Raw genomic sequence first — 24817 nt, forward strand, 5'->3', positions numbered from 1 at the left:
TAGGGTTTAGCCTCCTTGATCTCGTGGTAGATCCACTCTTGTACTACCCATATCATCAATATCAATCAAGCAGGAGTAGGGTTTTACCACCATCGAGAGGGCCCGAACCTGGGTAAAAACATCGTGTCCCTTGTCTCCTGTTACCATCTAGACACACAGTTCGGGACCCCCTACCCGAGATCTGCCGGTTTTGACACCGACATTGGTGCTTTCATTGAGAGTTCCTCTGTGCCGTCGCAATCAGGAAGGATGCCTCTTCCCGTCTTTAAAGACGGTACTGTTGCCAAAGGAGCTTTGGCCACCGTCCAAACTATCCGGCTAGGTGGTTTTCTTATGACCGCCTGTTCGGCCGCTGCTCCGACAATGACCTCTCGGGTCATCAAAAGCGATCTTCACGTCAACTCGGAACTCTCTGAGCAGCTAGATCCGATGGAGCTCTCCTCCGTAAACGAGCTCTTGGATTGCATCGCCGCCCTGGGAGTCGCTACAGACTACGATCAGATTGGGCTTAAAACCGATCTGAGAGAGATCAACTCTCCCCAGGCTACCCACCACGTTGCCGTGGTAGAGGAACAGCGCGGTAACTCTTCTTCTATATTAAAGACCAGTTATGTCTGGATTCCTGATCCCTCCTTGCCGGATTCCCGCGGAGGGACGGACGTCAGTCAAGTACTGAACCTAAAGTCAGGCAGCGGACCAGATTTGTTGGACAACATCCAGCAATCCAAGCTTCCAAATCCGGAAACGTTTCGGCCCTTGAGCCTCAGATTGGGCGGGGTTCCGAATTTAATTCCACCCGCCCACCCAAACACAAGTGATCTATCTCAAATACAGCAAGAGCCCGATGAAACAGTACATCATTACTGGTCCAGATTCCTCCTGGTTATGGACAGGATAAAGGACTACTGTGAGGAAAGCACAATCTCAATTTTCTGCAACAATTGCACGGACAAGGGAATCATGAACGCCATAAGTCGTCGTGAAATTACACGCTTCGCCGACCTGGCGTCCATAGTACGAAAGTACTGTGCGATGGAGAGTGCCTGGTAAACCGAAACCAAGTTTTGGGACCATCCGGCTCCGAACACAACCCTAGTCCAAAATAAAAGGGTGCATCATGCTTAAGCACCTGGGACAAAAACCAAAAAGCAAAAGCCCCCCTAAAGGGCACGGAACTGTACTGGAGGGATGGCTCAGCAGACCCTGTAAAATCCATAGTACAGAGGGCGCCACTCCAACACATAGCCTTCGAGCATGTTGGATACTACGGCAGGTGGCCAAAAGTGGCGAAGAGCTTCTAGCCCCAGAGAACCACCCCAACAGTACCAGTACGGTATTAACAGTCTTCGAGACTTTTGCATCAAATAATATGCGGAAACGAACACTCCGCAGCCTCGCCGAAGTCTACCAAGTAGCAACAATAAATCCATGGAGCGACACGGCTATCACCTTCAACGCCAGCGACGAACCTAAATTCCGAACAGCCCGAGCACCAGCCGCATTGGTCCTCAGTCCAATAGTGGACGGCTTTCGCCTTACTAAGGTACTCATGGATGGCAGCAGCGGATTAAACCTCATCTATGAAGAAACCCTTCGAAAAATGGAAATAGACTGGAGCCGCATTGAGCGAACCAGCACAACCTTTAGAGGAATAATCCCTAGTCGGGAAGCACGCTGCACAGGAAAAATTACACTGGATGTGGTGTTTGGCTCGCCGGACAATTACAGGTCCGAGGAGGTCACGTTCCAAGTGGCCCCGTTCAGCAGCGGATATCACGCTTTATTAGGGCGAGAGGCATTCACAATTTTTCAAGCTATACCCCATTACGGGTACATGAAGCTTAAAATGCCCGGGCCCAATGGAATCATCACTCTTGCCAGTGATCCAGACATAGCACTCCGCGCCAAGAATAAGACAGCCACACTAGCCCTAGAGGCACTATCCGAAGCCTTAGCAGCAGAGGAACTCACTACGCTGTGCTCCATGGTGAATAGGGACGATGTGATACTCGATAAGAGATCCAAGTCCACCTCTTTTAAGCCAGCAGACGAAATAGTCAAATTCCAAGTCCATCCAACGGACCCCACAAAGACGGCCTCCATTGGGGCACAATTAAACCCTGATGTAGACGCCGCACTACGAGAATTCCTTCGGGAAAATTGGGACATCTTTGCCTGGCACCCTTCAGATATGCTAGGAATCCCACGCAGGTTGGCAGAACACAGCCTAAACATCCTAAAAGGATTCAAGCCAGTCAAACAGGCTCTTTGGCGATTTTCCAAACCCAAAAGACAGGCAATGGGAGAGGAGCTAGCCAAACTATTAGAAGCCGGATTCATTAGAGACATAAAACATCCGGACTGGCTAGCAAACCTGGTAATGGTACCAAAAAAGGACAAATCCTGGCGCCTGTGTGTCGATTTTAAAGACCTTAACAAGGCTTGTCCAAAGGATCCTTTCCCCCTTCCCCGCATCGATCAAATCATCGATGCTACCGCAGGGCACGATTCATTGTGCTTCCTCGACGCATACTCCGGCTACCATCAAATCAAGATGGCGGAGACAGACCAAGCCACAACTGCATTCATTACTCCATACGGACCATTCTGCTTCAACACAATGCCCTTCGGGCTCAAAAACGCCGGTGCAACATATCAGCGCATGATTCAGACATGTCTGGCAACCCAGATTGGCAAAACAGTGGAGGCATACGTAGACGATGTGGTCGTCAAGACCAAACACGTCGAAACTCTAGTAGACGATTTGAGGATCACATTCGATAACCTCCGAGCATATGACATTAAGCTCAATCCGGAAAAATGCATTTTCGGCGTACCAGCCGGAAAGCTCTTGGGCTTCATTGTATCCGGTAGAGGAATTGAAGCAAACCCAGCCAAGATCCGAGCTCTGTCACAGTTGGATATCCCAAAAGACCTCAAACAAATACAAAAACTGACTAGATGTGTGGCGGCTCTAAGCCGCTTCATCCCCCGCTTGGGAGAAAAGGCATTGCCCCTTTATCGCCTCCTCCGGCGCACCGAACACTTCGAATGGACGGATGCTGTCATGGCCAGACTCGAAGAAATAAAGGCTATATTGGCAACAAATCTGGTCCTGGCCGCGCCCAACTTGGGTGAACCAATGTTATTATAAATCGCGGCAACACATCAGTTTGTAAGCGCGGTGCTCGTCGTCGAACGAGAAACAGAAGGACACAAATTCCCTCTTCAAAAACCAGTGTACTACGTATCCACTATCTTAACTCCATGCAAGTCCTGGTATCCACATTATCAAAAGATAGCATACGCGGTGTTCATGGCATCTCGTAAGCTGCGACACTACTTTCAAGAGTGTTCGATAACAGTAGCCTCTGAAGTACCTCTCAACGACATTATAAACAACCGCGATGCGACGGGCAGGATTGTAAAATGGGCCATTGAGCTCCTACCATTCGACATAACCTACAAACCACGGCGAGCTATAAAGTCACAAGTTTTGGCCGACTTCATTGCTGAATGGACCGAAGCCGAACTCCCTAAAGAGTACGGCGCATACTCCAATTGGATCATGCACTTCGACGGCTCCAAAATGTTGGCCGGCTTGGGGGCTGGCGTCGTCTTGACGTCCCCAACCGGAGACATAGTCCAATACGTACTTCAGATAAAGTACACGGACTCCAACAATGCAGCCGAATACAAGGCCCTTCTACACGGTCTCCGGATGGCAATCTCCATGGGCATTCAACGCCTAGAGGTCCGCTGGGATTCAAACCTCGCAATATCCCAAGTAAATGGAGACTTTGACGCCAAGGATCCGAAAATGGCAGCCTACCGTAACGCCGTCTTAAAAATGTCAGCTCGGTTCGAAGGACTCGAATTCCACCATGTAGCCCGGGATAATAACCAGGCGGCCGACGTGTTGGCACGCATCGGCGCAAAGCGTGACACCGTCCCTCCAAACATCTTCCTGGAGCGGCTTTTTAAGCCATCCGTATTATGTGAAGAGGAGTCCGGAAATAACAACCCAGAACCAACCGCACCGCCCAACACCGAACATTCTGACACAATCGGTGGCTCAGCCAATGAAATAACACCTTCAGCCCACGAAATAATGGTAGTCATTGCCCCGTGGATGGAACCATTCCTAGCCTACCTAATTAGGCAGGAACTCCCCGAAGACCAAAACGAGGCCCGCTGCATAGTATGGTGATCTAAAGCCTACAAGGTCCATGAGGGAGAGCTTTATAAGAAAAGCACAACAGGAGTCCTTCAAAGGTGCATCTCCGAAGAGGAAGGGCGAAATCTTTTGGCTGAAATTCACGACAGACTCGGCGGGCACCATGCCGCAGCCCGGGCCCTTGTAGGCAAGGCCTTCCGTACAGGATTTTATTGGCCGACGGCCCGGGCAGATGCTCAGGACTTAGTCCAACGATGCGTCGGTTGCCAGCTCTTTGCTAATCAAAGCCACATGCCACCCACCGCCCTCAAAACTATACCCTTCACCTGGCCGTTCGCGGTCTGGGGGCTTGACATGGTTGGACCCCTTAAAGGGGGAACCCACAAGTAAAAATACCTATTGGTCATGGTGGACAAATTCACCAAATGGATAGAGGCCAAGCCAGTTAAAACGTCCGAATCCGGACCTGTGATAGACTTCATATCTGGGGTAGTACACCGTTATGGCGTCCCCCATAGCATCATCACTGATAACGGCACGAACTTCATGGCCGACGAGGTTAAACTTTGGTGCAAAAATATGGGCATCAAGCTCGACTACGCTTCAGTCTATCACCCTCAAACTAACGGTCAAGTCGAACGAGCAAATGGTCTAATCATGAGCGGCATCAAACCCAGGTTAGTGCGATCCCTCACGGAATCTAACACGCACTGGGTGGAGGAGCTCGACTCCATACTCTAGGGGCTGCGGACCACGCCGAACCGCACTACCGGATTCACACCATTTTTATGGTGTATGGCGCAGAGGTAGTTTTGCCCTGCGATATAATTCATGACTCACCTCGAGTGCGCATGTACGAAGAAAGAGAAGCCGAGTTGGATCGGCAGGACAGTTTGGACGCCTTAGAAGAGGAGCGCGACGTGGCAAAAGCTCGTTCCGCATTCTATCAACAGCAGACTCGAAGATATCAAAGCAGAGAAGTACGGGCCAAAACTTACAACGTTGGCGAATTAGTTCTACGCCTGCCGGACAAGAAAAAGGACAAACTCAAGCCCAAATGGGAAGGTCCCTTCATCATCGACCAAGTCCTGACCGGCGGAGCATACCGTCTGCGAAACGCATCGGACAACCGACTCGAGCCGAACCCATGGAACGCAGCCCGTCTCTGAAGATTCTACGCCTAGCGCCGGACTCAGAGTTCGTCTCCTTCCTCCGCCCACATTTTATACTTTAGCTGTGTTTTGTTTCTCTCTTTCTTCCTCCCTTTTTCGTAAAGCCTTTGAGGGATGATCTGCGCTTTGTTCGCACACACTTGACGTGCGGCTCGCACTCATTATACCTGGGGGCTTCCTTAACAGAAGCTTATTTATAAGGGCTTCATGCCCAACACATGTGTCACACTTCCGCATGTGCCTTTTATTCACCATTATATGCATCGATATGACTTAAGTTTTGGCCAAGATGGGTTGCCTGGCTCCTGTGCTTACCCCTACGTTCCCGATTGTTCGGCTAGGAGGTAAAGGGAGCACCTCCGCGATTGTTACTGCCGGGTCAGCCGGATGTGTACCTCAGACTGGGTGAAGCCGAAAGCTAGCGTTCTTAAGGGAATATTCGGTTGGTGACTTGAAAGATGATTTCTTACTTATTTATTTATCTGCCCCCAGACGCTTTCCTGCTCTTTTCACAGTCCGAACATGCACTTTAGGGCATGCCTCCCAGGGAAAGGAACCCTTAACGGAACTATTCTCCCTGGAAGATGTTTCTTACTAACCATGTAATATAACATAACTAGTTGGGAACTTGTCTGATAAAGCACTAATGACCCCTACATATGGTCTCCATGCATGCCCCGGTTTTTACATAACCGAGAGGGTATTCGGACACACTCCGGACTGCTGGGTCCCGAGGTTGAAGCGAAAAGGTCCGCAAAGACAAACGATCTACAATCTGGCTAGAAGGCATTATACATGTCATTTTAAAATACATCGTCAAATTGACTGATCATACTCCTCTTCAATCCCATCTAACAGGATGTCTAGTTTACAGTCCCATTGGGAATACTTCGTGGCCAACTCTACTTGGCCGTACATTAAGCTCACAGGGATCTCCTTCCCATCAGGCCCCATAGGTCCGACCTCAGCCATGTGGTTCGGATCAGCCTTCGTGTACCGCGTCTTCACCATGGCCCAGGCCTCCCTGGCGCCTTGACGGCAGGCCGATATCTTCCACAGACGGAAGTGCTGCCGTGCTCCCTGAAGCTTCTCCGCAAGCCCTCCAAGACCCTCGGGTTGGGAGACGGACGGCCATAAGGCCTGGGCGACACCGTTCATCGCCTGCCGAACACGTTCGTGCAGTTGCAGCAGCTCGGGAAGTAGGTCACCCGTTGAACCGGGCATTTCCTCCACAGGACGACCTGTGAGCAAACCTACAGACACATTTCTGTCAATTGACTTCCTCGCCGAACTCTTCTTTTCAAAAGAGTTTGCTCAAGCACTTACTATAAATGCCGCGACGAAGCCGCCGATTCTCCTTCACGGAGTCAGACAGCTGGACCCGAACATCTTTTAGTTCTTCGCCCAGCTGGGTGTTGGCATCTTGGAGTTTGTTCCTCTCCTGTTGCACCCTCATAAGCACCTTCTCGCCGGCCTTCAGCTGGCGCAGTAGATGTTGCTTGTCCGGATCTAGTCCGGCACCATCTGCAATATTATTGTCAGACTTATACACACATCGCACTTCATAAAATGCTTATCTTTTCGAAGTATGCATTACCAGAGGGGGTCTCTGCGGCTCCCCCCACGGCGGCTAGTGCAGCCTCAAGTTGGGCCTTGCACTCCTGAAGCTCCTGGGACATGTGGGTATTCTTCTTCGTAAGATCCTGCATAACAAATGATCCTTAAATCAGTTATTCTAACTATTTTAAGTCTCGGGGGCTACTGGGATATATAACTATTAAAATTCCTCACCCGTATGTCTTTCACATACTGCTCCGTGGCTCTGGTTAGACCATCTCGAGCGGCATGGAGGTGGGCATCTCCCGCATTAAAGGCATTCAGCGCCTCCGGGGAAAAACACGCGTCACGAAGAACTGTCCGGCGGCGCCTGTGATTCATGGCGCTCTCCACCTCAGACCTGGTGGCGGACAGCCTGTCGGCATCCTCCGTTGGAGGAGCATCCGGCTCACGCCTTGTGTTCGCCTCCCCCTCCGGGCCAGGCGTTGGAGCCTGGCTGGCGAAGGCTTGATTGGCAACCTCTCCGGACACAGTTCGGTGAGCGCTCTTTCTCCTGGAAAAATCATGAGCGTTAATATACCTCCCAGGAATCTTTCCCTTAAAAATGGTGGTGCGCCATACTGTTCCGGCGATGTTTCAATTCGTGCCGCACTCCTCTTCCGCCTACTGGGCCGAACCGACCCTTGTTGGTCAGCCACCGCGGGCTCGGCTTCCCGCCTTAAAGGCACCTCCTGTGGGGCGCCGTTGGTATACGGTGGTCAGAGATAAGCATGGATGAGTAATGATGTCAGGACTCCGGTCACAGTTACCTGGGAAGCCGGAGATAAACCGGGGTAGTCGGCCGTAATGGCGACCAAAGCATTGTCCATGCTAAGTTGGTGGAACACCCCATCAATCAGCTCCACCTTTATGTCCGGATCCTCTTCGGAGGCCGGATCAAGGGATCGTCCCGGATCCTCGGGTTGTGGAGTCAGGCTGTGTATGCCCTCTACGTCCCGGCGCAGCTCCTGCGTCAAAATCACGAAGTGAGACACTAACTTTGGGAATATGATCGGATAGATAAACGTCCACCTACCCAGCTCCGAGGGTTATTCATGGAGAATCCATTCAATGGACTCGCGCGGAGGAAGTCCTCTTTCTCCCCCTTGTATAAGCTAGACAGGATCTTCACCAGATCGTCAACCGATCCCAGCCCCTTGCGGCCATGACGGGTGGCGTCATCCTCCCTGTTGAAATCCTACATGGGGTGGCCCCTATATTGGAGCAGCTGCACCCCTCGCATGATGCACGTGGCCATGACTCCAATCATGGTCAATCCGGAATGAGCCAGTAACCATATCCGGCCCATCAGATATTGGACGCCCCTATCATTCTCCCGTTGAGGGCTCCGCGGGCGCCAGCTCGGGCGTTTCTTCAGAGGAGCGTTGCTGAACTCCGGGAGGCCGATCCGAACTGGGTCCGGCAGTGGGGCGTCTTCCATACAAAACCGTTCCAAAGGCCAGTCTTCGGACGCCTTCTTCGGGGTTCCGGATAGATATCCGGTCCCGGCGATGTGCCATATTTCGGCTCCGCCCACTTAATATATCGACCCCTCGTGAGAACGGGGTACGAGGCAAAACAATCTCTTCCACAACGCGAAATGGGCCTCAATGCCCAAGAACAGCTCGCAAAGGGCTACAAAGTCCGCGATGTGTAAGATGGAGGCAGGTGTAAGGTGGTGAAGCTGGAGTCCATAGAACTCCAGGAGCCCCCAGAGAAACGGATGTATGGGAAATCCGAGTCCCCTTATCAGATAAGGGACGAAGCATACCTGCTCTCCTTTGGAGGGATTGGGGACGCTCTCCGCCTGCTTTCCACCCTTGTAGGTGGCCAGTCCGGCTCGAACCGGAACCATGAAGGCTGGGGGGAGGTATCCCTCTGCTTGGAGCATCACTAGCTCGCTATGCGGGACTGAACATCTCCTCCATTCTCTTTGCTGAGGGCAAGGAGCGCGAGAGGAGGAGCCGCGTCGACTGTCCATGATGGAGTGGATTTTTGTCAGAGGCGCTTCGATGAGTACTCGCGGAACGGGGATGGTGCGATTCGGATCTGAATCCTCGCCTCTCTTATAGGCAGCTTATTCACGCAACTAGGGGGTAAAACGTAAAAATACCCTGGCTTTTCGCATTCATACGACACGTGGAAGATAGCCATTATTGGACGTGGAAGCCAAGGAGCTCAACATTTACAAGGAAGCCAGACACTATTCGGCAAGCACATGGAATTTGGAGGAGAACCCGCCTTGCAATGCCGAAGACAATGTACGTGCCGGACTCATCGTCATTGAAGCCTGGTTCGGGGGGCTACTGAGGGAGTCCTGGACTAGGGGGTGTCCGGATAGCCGAACTATCATCATTGGCCGGACTCCAAGACTATGAAGATACAAGATTGAAGACTTCGTCCCGTGTCCGGATGGGACTTTCCTTGGCGTGGAAGGCAAGCTTGGCAATACGGATATGTAGATCTCCTACCATTGTAACTGACTCTGTGTAACCCTAGCCCTCTCCGGTGTCTATATAAACCGGAGGGTTTTCCATAGGACGAACAACAATCATACCATAGGCTAGCTTCTAGGGTTTAGCCTCCTTGATCTCATGGTAGATCCACTCTTGTACTACCCATATCATCAATATCAATCAAGCAGGAGTAGGGTTTTACCTCCATCGAGAGGGCCCGAACCTGGGTAAAAACATCGTGTCCCTTGTCTCCTGTTACCATCCGCCTAGACGCACAGTTCGGGACCCCCTACCCGAGATCCGCCGGTTTTGACACCGACACCCCTGAAGGAGTTTGCCTCCTCAAGAGGGCTCCTGAGGGGTGGAGAGATCTATGCAGCTACCTCATGAGGCTCAGCTGATGTGAGCCATGACGACCAAGACCAGGCGGGCGCCAGGTGGGTGTAGAGCGCAGGTTTCCTCTTTGGTGCAAGGGAGGCAAGCCACAGGCACGGAGTCCCAAGGACTCAGCCAAAGGTTTCCATTCTGGTGCAATGAGACCAAGACCGCCAGGACGGCAAGACGGAGGTCATCCGAGCCCACTACAGCGTCACGGCCAGAGGCTTTTCGCAGGCAAAGACTACTTTTGTCAGGATAGACTGTACTACTTGTCCCCTTTCAAATCCCGCCATTGTGGAATCCCTTCCCGCTCATATTTGGGAGGAGGACCAAGGCACTATATATAGGACTTAGCCACCACCATAGAGAGGGACCGAAACCAGAGCAAGTAGAGCACCACACCAGCTCGAGAACACCTCACCTCCAGAGGCTTGTTCATCCTTTGTACTAGTTCATCCACAGCCCCTCGAGGAAATCCACCACACCACACTGGAGTAGGATGTTACACCACAACGGTGGCTCGAACCAGTATAAATCTCTGTGTCTTTGTGTCTTTGTGAGCTCATCGCGCTAGGCTAGGGGGGGTCACGAGTAGGTAGGCTAGGCAGGTTGAGATCTCTGCACGCTCCCCAGTGTTTGAACCTCTCACGGGTTGCCGGATCCTGAAATCTGACATGTCTCCCTACAAAATGGTTTATGGAAAAGCTTGTCATATGCCTCTTGAGTTAGAACATAAAGCATATTGGGCAATTAAAGAACTCAACTATGATTTAAAACTTGCCGGTGAAAGAGGGTTATTTGATATTAGCTCACTAGCTGAATGGAGAACCCAAGCTTATGAAAATGCCAATTTGTTTAAAGAAAAAGTTAAAAGATGCATGGCATGACAAAAGAATCCAAAAGCGGGAAGAATATGTCCTTTTGTACAACTCTTGTTTTAGATTCTTTGCAGGAAAGCTCCTCTCTAAATGGGAAGGACCATATATCATCAAGGAGGTTTATCATTCTGGAGCCATTAAAATAAATGACTCCAAAGGTACTAACCCGAAGGTGGTCAATGGGCAAAGAATTAAACATTATATCTCAGGTACGCCTATTAACGTTGAAAGTAATATTATTCAAACAATGACACCGGAGGAACACATAAAAGAAATCTTCCGAAACACTCCAAAATAACCGAAAAAGAGGAGGTATGTGATACGGTAAGTAAACGGAGTCCGAAAAAATCTGCAAAAATATTTTCTTTCAGTTTTTGGAATATACTAAAATTTAGGAAAATAAGAAACAACAAGGAAGGCACCCAAGGACGGCACAAGACCCTGGCGCGCCCAAGTGGGTTGTGCCCACCTCGGGAACCTTCCGGACCCCGTTTTTCTCCCGTTTGCATGTTTCCCAAGATAAAAAATCTTTATATACCCCCGAACATATTGACCACCGTATCATGGAAAAATCTTTTGTTCTTCTTTCTTGCTGTTTTTCTGACAGGTCTAGAAATATGTTATTGAAAGTGCGTTATGTCGACTAGAGGGCGGTGAATAGGCGATTTTTATGAATTCTTCACTGAGGAATTTCAGAGCGAGGAAATTTCTAAGCAAAGAACTACTTGCAGCAAAATGAGTACTCAGGTATAAGCATAACAGAGCAACAATATAGTCATCATGATGAAATGAAAGACAAACACAGAGTACAGAAAGCGTAAACACATGATAAGCAAGATGAAGACAAACTGACTGAAGAAATAGAATTTAGGAACTAGAGAAAGTCTTCAAACAGTAATGATCAGGTTCATCAACACATAACTGAGGAAATGAAAGGGTTGAGGAAATAGAACCAGTAGGCTTGGTGTAGACAATGATTTGGTAGACCAGTTCCAACTGTTGTGATAGTTGTACGTCTGGTTGGAGCGGCTGAGTATTTAAACTCGAGGACACACAGTCCCGGGCACATAGTCCTCACCGTATTCTCCTTGAGCTAAGATCACACAGACCTCGCCCAACAGTAGTGGTAAGTCTTCACAGGTGACTTCCAAACCTTCACAGACTCAGTCACTCGGCAATCCACAATTCCTCTTGGATGCTCAGACCATGACGCCTAACCGTCTGGAGGATACACAGTCCTCAGAGGTAACAAGCATCGGTTCCACACAGGAACAATCTCTTCAGTGATGCTCAATCACTTTGGGTTTGTTGGTTTGGGTTTGGGATTGGGGTTTTCCTCACTCGATGAGTTTCGCTCAAAGTCGTCGGAGGATGGGATGCTCTAAAATGACAAGTGTCAGTTTCTCTCGAAGCAGCCAACTAGCTAGTGGTTGTAGGGGGGGCTATTTATAGCCTAGGGAGCAGCCCGACATGATAAGACATAAATGCCCTTCTATGATATGACCGTTAGGTGGTAGGATATTTTGGACAGCTGGCGCGTGGCTCGGCAACGGTCGAATATTTTGAGGTTCGAATTCCTTAGGGCTATCATGTTCCTCACTGTGTAGGCAATCCACACTAGCAAATTCCTAACTCCTCAGTCGGAACAAATTCCTCAGAGACCAGAAGATCTTCGTCTCTGTCACTGAAGAAATTGACTGAACTAATATGAGATTTCCAATGGCTTCACTCGAAGGATTGGGTAGGTGTAGGATTTTGAGATGAGCATCACTTGGAAATCAGTTTCCTTAGTATTACCTCGACCCCCTTTAACAGTACAGTGTTTCCTATGACTCAAGAAGAAGAAAGTGAAACTATGAAAACAAAAGTCTTCACGCTTCATAGTCCTCGCATGAATATCCAAGTCTTCATGGTCACACCAATTTCTTCACTTTCAAAGTCTTCAGGAGAACCAAAGTCTTCAGCTGAAGACATTCATTTTTAGGGGTTGACTTTCACTGTAAATATCAAACTCCTCATCGACTTATAGAACATGTGTACACTCACAAACATATTAGTTCCTAACCTATAAGTCTTCAATACACCAAAATCACTAAGGGGCACTAGATGCACTTACAATCTCCCCCTTTTGGTGATCGATGACAATATAGGTTAAGTTTTCAATGGGGATAAACATATGAATTTAAAGTGCTCAATATTGAGGAAATTGATTGCAAGATATAGTAGAACTTCTCCTGAAGATGTGCATAGTGAGGACTTTGCTTTTGAAGCAATGCACATTTGAAGAGTAGAATCATGGAGATCTCCCCCTACATCTTGTAATTCATACACGTATTTAACATATCGAATGAAGAATTTGAAATGCATGATGAAATATGGTGACTGATGTAATTCAGCACGCGTGCATAGCATATATGAGGAAATAGTATGCAGAAAACAAGGCAAAAGTATCAGGTCACCATCGGACTTAAGTTTACAACTCAATCAATAAACACTTCAGAAGAGCGAGAGTTGTAACTTAACAAAAAAACGCCCATATAGATAGACCCACTTGAAGACTAACTCAAATTTCTCCCCCTTTGTCATCAGATGACCAAAAGGGACGAAAAACAAGGACTAATGCCCCAGAAGAATTTCATCACAAAGTCGATGGAGGAGCGTCAGCGTTGTTGGGGTCGGTTGTTGGAGTAGGTGATACGTATCCAATGTACCTATAATTTTTTATTGTTCCATGCTATTATATTACCCTTTTTGGATGTTTATGGGCTTTACTTTACACTTTTATATCATTTTTGGCACTACCCTACTAACCGGAGGCCCAGCCCGAATTGTTGTTTTTTGCTTATTTCAGTGTTTCGAAGAAAAGGAATATCAAATGAAGTCCAAACAGAATGGAACCTTTGGGAGCGATCTTTTCGGAACAAACGCAATCCAGGAGACTTGGAGTGGACGTCAAGCTGCAAACGAGGCGGTCATGAGGGTGCCCGGCGCGCTTCCTACCCTCGTGGGCCCCTCGTTGCTCCACCGACATACTTTCTTCGCCTATATATACTCCCGTACCCTGAAAACATCGAAGAGCACCATGAAAACCTAATTCCACCACCGCAACCTTTTGTATCCGTGAGATCCCATCTTGGAGCCTTCACCGGCGCTCCGCCAGAGGGGGAATCGACCATAGAGGATCTCTACATCATCTCCAAGGCCTCTTCTATTAGTTGTGAGTAGTTTACCACAGACCTTCGGGTCCATAGTTATTAGCTAGATGGCTTCTTCTCTCTCTTTGAATCTCAATACAAAGTTCTCCTCGATCTTATTCGATGTAACTCTTTTTGCGGTGTGTTTGTCGAGATCCGATGAATTGTGGGTTTATGATCAAGTTTACCTATGAGAAGTATTTGAATCTCCTCTAAATTCTTTTATGTATGATTGGTTATCTTTGCAAGTCTCTTCGAATTATCAGTTTGGTTTGGCCTACTAGATTAATCTTTCTTGCCATGGGAGAAGTGCTTAGCTTTGGGTTCAATCTTGCGGTGTCCTTTCCCAGTGACAGCAGGGGCAGCAAGGCACGTATTGTATTGTTGCCATCGAGGATAAAAAGATGGGCTTTATATCATATTGCATGAGTTTATCCCTCTACATCATGTCATCTTTCTTAATGCGTTACTCTGTCCTTATGAACTTAATACTCTAGATGCAGGCAGGAGTCGGTCGATGTGTGGAGTAATAGCAGTAGATGCAGAATCGTTTCGATCTACTTGTCACGGATGTGATGCCTATATACATGATCATGCCTAGATATTCTCATAACTATGCACTTTTCTATCAATTGCTCGATAATAATTTGTTCACCCACCGTAATACTTATGCTATCTTGAGAGAATCCACTAGTGAAACCTATGGCCCCCGGGTCTATCTTTTACCATATAAGTTTTCCATCAACTTTTATTTGCATCTTTTACTTTCCAATCATATCATAAAAATACCAAAAATATTTATCTTATCTTATTATCTCTATCAGATCTCACTTTCAGAAGTTACCGTGAAGGGATTGACAACCCCTTTATCGCGTTGGTTGCGAGGTTCTTGCTTGTTTGTGTAGGTGCGTGGGACTTTTGACGAGCCTCCTACTAGATTGATACCTTGGTTCTCAAAAATTGAGGGAAATACTTACGCTACTTTATTGCATCACCCTTTCCTCTTCAAGGAAAAACCAACACAGTGCTCAAGAGGTAGCAAGAAGGATTTCTGGCGCCGTTGCCGGGGAGGTCTTCGATCAAGTCAAGACATACCAAGTACCCATCACAAACTCATCTCCCTCGTATTACATTATTTGCCATTTGCCTCACGTTTTCCTCTCCCCCACTTCACCCTTGCCGTTTTATTCGCCCTCTCTTTCCCAATCTCCCCCTCTCTTTTTGGTTGCCGTTTTTCTGTTTGTTTGTGCCGTTGATAGACTTTCGCTTGATGTTGATTCTTTGAAACTTAGATCTATTTCACCTAAGCATGATATCAATGAGTCTCTCAAAGCCATGAGAATTTCCATTGATGAGTGCAAAGAAAGAACCGCTAGGTTGCGTGCTAAGAAAGATTGCTTTGTAAAAGTGTGTTCTTCTAGTCTCCATGAAAGTAATGATGAAGATCTAAAAGTTATTGATGTATCCCCTATTAAATCATTGTTTTGCAATATGAATCTTGGTAATGATGGGATTGGAGAGGTCAAAACTTTACATAGCATTGAACCCACTATTATGGATTTCAAGTAATTTAATTATGATAATTGTGCTTTAATAGATAGTATCTCCTTGTTGCAATCCATGTTGAATTCTCCTCATGCTTATAGTCAAAATAAAGCTTTTACCAAACATATTGTTGATGCCTTGATGCAATCTTATGAGGAAAAACTTGAGTTGGAAGTTTCTATACCTAGAAAACTTTATGATGAGTGGGAACCTACTATAAAGATTAAAATTAAAGATCACGAGTGCTATGCTTTGTGTGATTTGGGTGCTAGTGTTTCCACGATTCCGAAAACTTTATGTGATATGATAGGTTTCCATGATTTTGATGATTGCTCTTTAAACTTGCACCTTGAGGATTCCACCTTTAAGAAACCTATGGGAAGGATCAATGATGTTCTTATTATTGCAAATAGGAATTATGTGCCCGTAGATTTTATCGTTCTTGATATAGATTGCAATCTTTCATGTCCTATCATTCTTGGTAGACCTTTCCTTAGAACAATTGGTGCAATTATTGATATGAAGGAAGGGAATATTAGATTCCAATTTCCATTAAGGAAATGCATGGAAAACTTTCCAAGAATGAAAGTTAAATTACCTTATGAATCTATCATGCGAGCTACTTATGAATTGAATGCCAAAGATGGCACTACATAGATCTATTCTCGCTTTTATGCCTAGCTAGGGGCGTTAAACGATAGCGCTAGTTGGGAGGCAACCCAATTTTATTTTTGTTTCTTGCTTTTTGCTTCTGTTTAGTAATAAATATTTCATCTAGCTTGTGTTTATATGTTCTTTCATGTTTTAATTAGTGTTTGTGCCAAGTAGAACCTATAGGATAACCTACGGTGATAGTTAATTTGATTCTGCTGAAAAACATAAACTTTTGTGCGCACGAAAATAATTTTAGTAAATCACAGAAACATGATTTTGCGTTGATTCTTTTTGCAGTAGATCAATAAACAAATTTCCCAGGAATTCCTATTTTGGTAGGAGTTTTAGAGTTCCATAAGTCTTCGAAAATTACAGATTGCTACAGACTATTCTGTTTTTGACAGATTCTGTTTTTTGTGTGTTGTTTGCTTATTTTGATGCATCTATGGCTAGTATCGGGGGGTATGAACCATAGAGAAGTTGGAATACAGTAGGTTTAATACCAATATAAATAAATAATGAGTTCATTATAGTACCTTATGTGGTGGCTTTTCTTTCTTGCACTAACGGAGCTTATGAGATTTCCTGTTGAGTTTTGTGTTGTGAAGTTTTCAAGTTTTGGGTGGATTTGATGGACTATGGAATAAGGAGTGGCAAGAGCCTAAGCTTGGGGATGCCCATGGCACCCCAAGATATCAAGGATAACCAAAAGCCTAAGCTTGGGGATGCCACGGAAGGCATCCCCTCTTTCGTCTTCGTCTATCGGTAACTTTACTTGGAGCGTCTTGTATGATATTAGTCTTTGCTTTTTAGTTTACCACAATCATCCTTACTGTACACACCTTTTGGGAGAAACACACATGATTTTGAATTTATTAGAATACTCTATGTGCTTCATTTATATCTTTTGAGCTAGATAGTTTTGCTCTAGTACTTCACTTATATCTTTTAGAGCACGGCGATGGCTTTATTTTGTAGAAATTGTTGATCTCTCATGCTTCACTTATATTATTTTGAGAGTCTTTTAGAACAGCATGGTATTTGCTATGGTTATAAAATTGGTCCTAGAATGATGGGCATCCAAGTTGGGTATAATAAAAACTATCATAGGAAGTGAATTGGATGCTATGATCAATTCGATACTTTATAATTGTTTTGAGATATAGAGATTGTGATATTAGAGTCATGCTAGTCGGGTAATTGTGAATTTAAAGAATACTTGTGTTGAAGTTGGCAAGTCCCTTAGCATGCACTTATGGTAACCACTGTGTAAAAAAATTGAAACATGAGGTGTTCTTAGATTGTCATCCTTATGAGTGGCGGTCAGGGACGAGCAATGGTCTTTTCCTACCAATCTATCCCCCTAGGAGCATGCGCGTAGTGCTTGGTTTTTGATGACTTGTAGATTTTTTTGCAATAAGTATATGAGTTCGTTATGACTAATGTGAGTCCATGGATTATACGCACTTTTACCTTTCCATCATTGCTAGCCTCTTCGGTACCGTGCATTGCCCTTTCTCACCTTGAGAGTTGGTGCAAACTTCGCCGGTGCATCCAAACCCCATGATACGATACGCTATATCACACATAAACCTCCTTATATCTTCCTCAAAACAGCCACCATACCTACCTATTATGGCATTTCCATAGCCATTCCGAGATATATTGCCATGCAACTTTCCATTGTTCCGTTTATCATGACACGCATCATCATTGTTATATCACCTTGCATGATCATGTAGTTGACATCGTATTTGTGGCAAAGCCACCTTCATAATTTTTCATACATGTCACTCTTGATTCATTGCTCATCCTGGTACACCGCCGGAGGCATTCATATAGAGTCATATCTTGTTCTAGTTTTGAGTTGTAATTCATGAGTTGTAAAAAAATAGAAGTGTGATGATCATCATTATTAGAGCATTGTCCCTAAAAAAGAAATGCCAAAAAGAAAAAGAAAAAGGAAAGGCCAAAGAAAAAAAGAAAGGCCAAATAATAAAAAAGAAAGGCCCAAAAGAAAAAAAAGAAAAAAAAGAAAAAAAGGGGCAATGTTACTATCTTTTTCCACACTTGTGCTTCAAAGTAGCACCATGTTCTTCATATAGAGAGTCTCATATGTTGTCACTTTCATATACTAGTGGGAATTTTTCATTATAGAACTTGGCTTGTATATTCCAACGTGGGTTCCTCAAAATGCCCTAGGTCTTCGTGAGCAAGCAAGTTGGATGCACACCCACTTAGTTTCTTTTGTTGAGCTTTCATACATTTATAGCTCTAGTGCATCCGTTGCATGGCAATCCCTACTCCTCATGTTGACATCAATTGATGGGCATCTCCATAGCCCGTTGATTATCCTTGTTAACATGAGACCTTCTCCTTTTTTGTCTTCTCCACACAACCTCCATCATCATATTCTATTCCACCCATAGTGCTATATCCATGGCTCAAGCTCATGTATTGCGTGAAAGTTGAAAAAGTTTGAGATTACTTAAGTATGAAACAATTGTTTGGCTTGTCATCGGGGGTGTGCAAGATGAGAGCATTCTTGTGTGACAAAAATTGAGCATGACCAAACTATATGATTTTGTAGGGATGAACTTTCTTTAGCCATGCTATTTTGAGAAGACACGATTGCGTTGTTAGTATGCTTGAAGTATTACTATTTCTTATGTCAATATGAACTTTTATTTTGAATCATTTGGATCTGAACATTCATGCCACAATAAAGAAAATTACATTAAGGATTATGCTAGGTAGCATTCCACATCAAAAATTCTGTTTTTATCATTTACCTACTCGAGGACGAGCAGGAATTAAGCTTGGGGATGCTTGATACGTCTCCAACATATCTATAATTTTTTATTGTTCCATGCTATTATATTACCTGTTTTGGATGTCTATGGGCTTTACTTTACACTTTTATATCATTTTTGGGACTAACCTACTAACCGGAGGCCCAGCACGAATTGCTGTTTTTTTGCCTATTTCAGTGTTTTGAAGAAAAGGAATATCAAATGGAGTCCAAACGGAATGAAACCTTCGGGAGTGATCTTTTCGAAACAAACGCAATCCACGAGACTTGGAGTGGACGTTAGGCTGCAAACGAGGCGGCCACGAGGGTGCCCGGCGCACCCTAAGGGGGTGGGAGCCCCCCACCCCACCCTCGTGGGCCCCTCGTTGCTCCACCGACGTACTTCCTTCCCCTATATATACTCCCGTGCCCTGAAAACATCGAAGAGCACCACTAAAACCTAATTCCACCGCTGCAACCTTCTGTATTCATGAGATCCCATCTTGGAACCTTCGTCGGCGCTCCGCCGGAGGGGGAATCGACCGTGGAGGGCCTCTACATCATCTTCAAGGCATCTCCGATGAGTTGTGAGTAGTTTACCACAGACCTTCGGGTCCATAGTTATTAGCTAGATGGCTTGTTCTCTCTTTTTGAATCTCAACACCAAGTACTCCTCGATCTTCTTAGAGATCTATTCGATGTAACTCTTTTTGCGGTGTGTTTGTCGCGAGGGTCTTGAGCTTGGGTTGATGAAGACGGGCCGTACTGGGCCACTGTTGATCCACGCTGTAGGCCGCAGGCAGGCAAGTCTGGGGATCCCGGTTCCCAGGACACCGACACAAACTATTCAGCTGAAGAAATTCATTTTTAGGAGTCGACTTTCACTGTAAATATCAAACTCCTCATCGACTTATAGAACCTGTGTACACTCACAAACATATTAATCCCTTAACCTATAAGTCTTCAATACACCGAAATCACTAAGAGGCACTAGATGCACTTACAGTTATCTCAAAATTCAGAGGAGGATTACCCTATTTCTTATCAGCCTTTGGATAAAAACATCTTCAAAGACACCTATCCCTATATATGGTTCACTGATGAGGAAGATGAAGATGAACCAGTCCCTCCTTGTTTCAAGCAAGAAGGTAAGGAGGCATTATGCAAGAGGATAATAAAGCTTGAGACGGAGAACGATGAGTTAAGGATGGATAATTTTACCCTCCGACGCAAGCTGGAGAAAGATAAGGATAAACCCGCTACTACCTCGTCACCACCACCACCTTCTTCACCAAAGGAGACTTGAGTTCATGGATGGACACTCCCCTTGGCTTGTGCCAAGCTTGGGGGAGGTGTCCCGGTATCATATCACCACAACTATCTTTGCCTTTATCTATTTTAGTTCGATATGTAGTTATCTTTTGATTTAGTTGAATAAAAGTTTAGTTCGATCCCTCTCTTTTCAAGTGCTTGCTTAGTGATCTTTCGATGTAATCGTGTGCGAGATATATAATAAAGAGTAGTTTGAGTCTTGTTTCTTTACTTTCATGTTCCAATAATAATAAAGGAAATAAATGAAAAAAGATCATATGCTAATCTTATGGTAAGTAATGACATCATATAAGGAAAAGTATAAGTGGTAAAATTTATTGGAGATTGACAAACATAGCATTGGTCAATAATGCAATTCATGAAAGAGTTAATAAGGGATGAGAAGATTCACATGCAAATATACTATCTTGGACATCTTCTATGATTGTGAGATCCCATCAAAATATTATATGCCAAAATTGTTGACGTTGGACAATGAAGACAACAAAATGATTTATGCTTGTTCATATTCACATAGAAGCTATATTGTCATAGATCCTTTAAAATGTGGTACTTGCTCAATATCTTTGCTAGCCAAAAATTCTGCACCAAGTAGAGATACTACTTGTGCATCCAAAACCCTTAAACCCAAATCTTGTTTTTGAGAGTCCACCTCAATGGATTGGGTAAGATCCTTCAAGTAAGTTGTCATCAGTGCAATAAGGCAACAAAAATTGCTTCTAAATGTGTTAGATCATTTAGTGTAAGAAAAAATTGAGCATTGTATGAACTTGTGATGGCAAAATAATAAAAGCGACATCTTGCGTAATAAAGGTTGCTATCATAAGGGGCAATATAACGTGACATTATTTTGCACTAAGAGATCGAGCATAGAACCAAAAAGCGCATGGCAACCTGTGCTTCGCTCTGCGAAGGGCCTATCTTTTACTTTTATGTATTTACTTTTATGCAAGAGTCAAAGTATTTCTCTCTATTCCTGTTTATTTTCTGTTTCGCAAGCACCATGTGGTGAGGAAAGATCTATGCACATATATCCAGTTGGATATGGGTGGGCATGAGTTATTATTGTTGACATCACCATTGAGGTGAATAGGTTGGGAGGCGAAACTATAAGCCCCTATCTTTCAATGTGTATGGTTGAAACTCTTTTCTCATGTGCATGCGGTGAGTGTTAGCAATCATGGAAGACTATATGATGGTTGAGTATGTGCACTTGCCAAAAGGCTTCGATACGTGACCCTTCTTGAAAAGATGATGAATTGTAGTTGTAAAGTTGGCTGAGAACATAGTTTGTTGGTTTTCAATAGAGTTTATGCTTTATACTTCAATGTTGTGATGAATTGTTGCTTGCTCATGAGAAGTTATATGATAAAACTTATGTGATAAAGTTTTATGATAAAAGTTGTTTGATAAAATTTCATATTAAAAGTTCTATAATAAAGTTTGTTGTTGTTATAATAATATACATGATGCTTATATGTCTGTATTTTGTTTTTATCGACACCTCTCTCTCTCTCTAAGCATGTGGACATGTTTTTCGATTCCGGTTTTCGCCTGAGGACAAGCAAGGTCTAGGCTTGGGGGAGTTGATACGCCCATTTTGCATCATGTCTTCCTACTATTATTTATAATGTTTTTATGCATAATAATGCTTTATGGAGTAACTCTAATGCATTTTCTCTCATAATATGCCATTCTTCTTGAAGTTCCCTTTCTTCCCCTTGCCCTTTTTCTTGAAGTTAGTGGTCCTGTTAACCATCAACACTTGATGCTCTTTCTTGATTTCTACCTTCGCTGATTTGAGAATCGCGAAAAGGCTCGGGAATTCTTTTTGTCATCCCTTGCATATTATAGTTCATCACGAAGTTCTAGTAGCTTGGTGATAGTGACACTACAAAAAAAAGACACATCCGTGACATTTTGGGCCAAACAATTTTTTTTCCTGTCATACATATGATACTTCTATGACGATAATTGTGACAAAACCCGGTATCATCATAGATGTGGTGGGCTCCTACTTCTATGACAAAAAATCATGACAGAAAATGGGCTTTTCGTCCTGGGCGGGCCAGAGACGCAGCTGCATGACATTCTTTGGGCCGTCCATGACAGAAAAAAACCGTGGTAGAAGCGAGGGCGAGGAAAATTTCGGGGAGTTCCCGGTTATGGTGGGAGGTCGGGGCCGAGCGATGCACGTTTCTCTCATACACGTACGCGCGTGTGTGTGAGGCGTTGGCTCTAACTGAACCCGAGCGAGGCGTTGGGCTCTAACTGAACTCGAGCGATTGCACTACAGGCTACGCGTTACTGAACCCGAGCGATCGATCGATGGCTATTAACTAAACCCGATCGAGTGATTCCTTCGCTACTGCTGCTAACTGAAGCCGATCGATTGGATGAACAGTGAGCGTTGCGGAGGGGGTTTGGATGAACAGTGAGCGGTGGCGTTGCCTCTAGATGAATAGGACCCCGTGGTGTGGAGGGTTGGATGAACAATAGATGGTGGAGGGGTGCCCGTGGAGGGGTGGTTGAATAGGACCCCGTGGTGTGGAGGGCTGGATGAACAGTAGACAGTGGAGGGGTGCCTGAAAGGGATCGAGAAGAGGTGTCTAGAGGGGGGGTGATTAGACGCTAAGTACCTAAAGTTGCAATTTTTAACTTCTTTAAGTTGGAGTGGAGTTTAGGCACAAGTTTATCAATCACAACACATATCAAGCAAGCATACAAAGAGTATATGAGCAGCGGAAAGTAAAGCATGCAACTTGCAAGAATATAAAGGGGAGGGGTTGGAGGATTCAAATGCAATTTGGAGACATGGTGATTTTTGAGCCATGGTTCCGATAGGTGGTGCTATCGTACATCCACGTTGATGGAGACTTCAACCCACGAAGGGTAACGGTTGCGCGAGTCCACGGAGGGCTCCACTGACGAAGGGTCCATGAAGAAGAAACCTTCTCTATCCCACCATGGTCGTCTCCCACGAAGGACTTGCATCACTAACGGTAGATCTTCGCGAAGTAGGCGATCTCCTTGCCCTTACAAACTCCTTGCTTCAACTCCACAATCTTGTCGGAGGCTCCCAGGTGACACCTAGCCAATCTAGGAGACACCACTCTCCAAGAAGTAACAAATGGTGTGTTGATGATGAACTCCTTGCTCTTGTTCTTCAAATGATAGTCTCCCCAACACTCAACTCTCTCTCACAGGATTTGGATTTGGTGGAAAGAATATTTGAGTGGAAAGCAACTTGGGGAAGGCTAGAGATCAAGATTCATATGGTAGGAATGGAATATCTTGGCCTCAACACATGAGTAGGTGGTTCTCTCTCAGAAAATGTATGTTGGAAGTGTAGGTTCGTTCTGATGGCTCTCTCCACGAATGAAGAGGAGGTGGAGGGGTATATATAGCCTCCACACAAAATCTAACCGTTACACACAACTTGCCAAACTCGGTGGGACCGAATTGATAAACTCGGTCGGACCGATTCAACAAATCTAGTGACCATTAGGATTTTCGGTGGGACCGACATGCAACTCGGTAGGACCGATATGGTTAGGGTTAGGGCATAACGTAATCTCGTGAGACCGATTACACAAACTCGGTGGGACCGATTTTGGTAATAAGCTAACCAGAGAGTTGGTCAGGTCAAACTCGGTTGGACCGATTACACAAACTCGGTAGGACCAATTTTGGTAATAAGTCAACCAGGAAGTTTGCATTGTAATCTCGGTAGTACCGATTGCTCAAACTCGGTGAGACCAATTTTGGTAATGGACATACACAGAGAGATTACAATCCCATCTCGGTGAGACCGAGATCCCTATTGGTGAGACCGATTTGCCTAGGATTTGTGGCAGTGGCTAAGACATCTGAACTCGGTGGCGCCGGATGGAAAGAATCGGTGGGGCCGAGTTTAGACTTTTTTGTTTAGGACATATGTGGATGTGGGAAAGTAGTTGAGGGCTTTGGAGCATATCACTAAGCACTTTGAGCAAGCAAGCCATTAAGCAACACCTCATCCCCTCTTGATAGTATTGGCTTTTCCTATAGACTCAATGTGATCTTGGATCACTAAAATAGAAAACATAGAGTCTTGATCTTGGAGCTTGAGCCAATCCTTTGTCCTTAGCATCTTGAAGGGGTTCCACATCCTTTTAGTCCATGCCACTCCATTGTTGAACTTGTCTGAAACATACTAGGTAAAAGTGTTAGTCCAACAAGAGATATGTTGACATTAATTACCAAAACCACCCAGGGAGCACTTGTGCTTTCAATCTCCCCCTTTTTGGTAATTGATGACAACATACATCAAAGCTTTAAATAAAGATATAGAGAATAACGAGTAAAGCTTTGGAAAGACATGTAACATGCATAGGCTCCCCCTACATGTGTGCAATCATGTGAATATGGAATATAGGAGCATGTGAATGCATAAACATGACAGAGAAGGCAATGTGTTACATGTATCTTGGCTATATGTATCAGAGCAAATGATGTGAATATGGGAAATGTACCTTCATGCTCATGAGTCTGATACGTCTCCAACGTATCTATAATTTTTGATTGCTCCATTCTACTTTATCTACTGTTTTGGACCATATTGGGCTTTATTTTACACTTTTATATTATTTTTGGGACTAACTA

This window comes from Triticum dicoccoides, chromosome 2B (assembly GCF_002162155.2).
Source record: "Triticum dicoccoides isolate Atlit2015 ecotype Zavitan chromosome 2B, WEW_v2.0, whole genome shotgun sequence".
In the NCBI taxonomy this organism is placed as follows: domain Eukaryota; kingdom Viridiplantae; phylum Streptophyta; class Magnoliopsida; order Poales; family Poaceae; genus Triticum; species Triticum dicoccoides.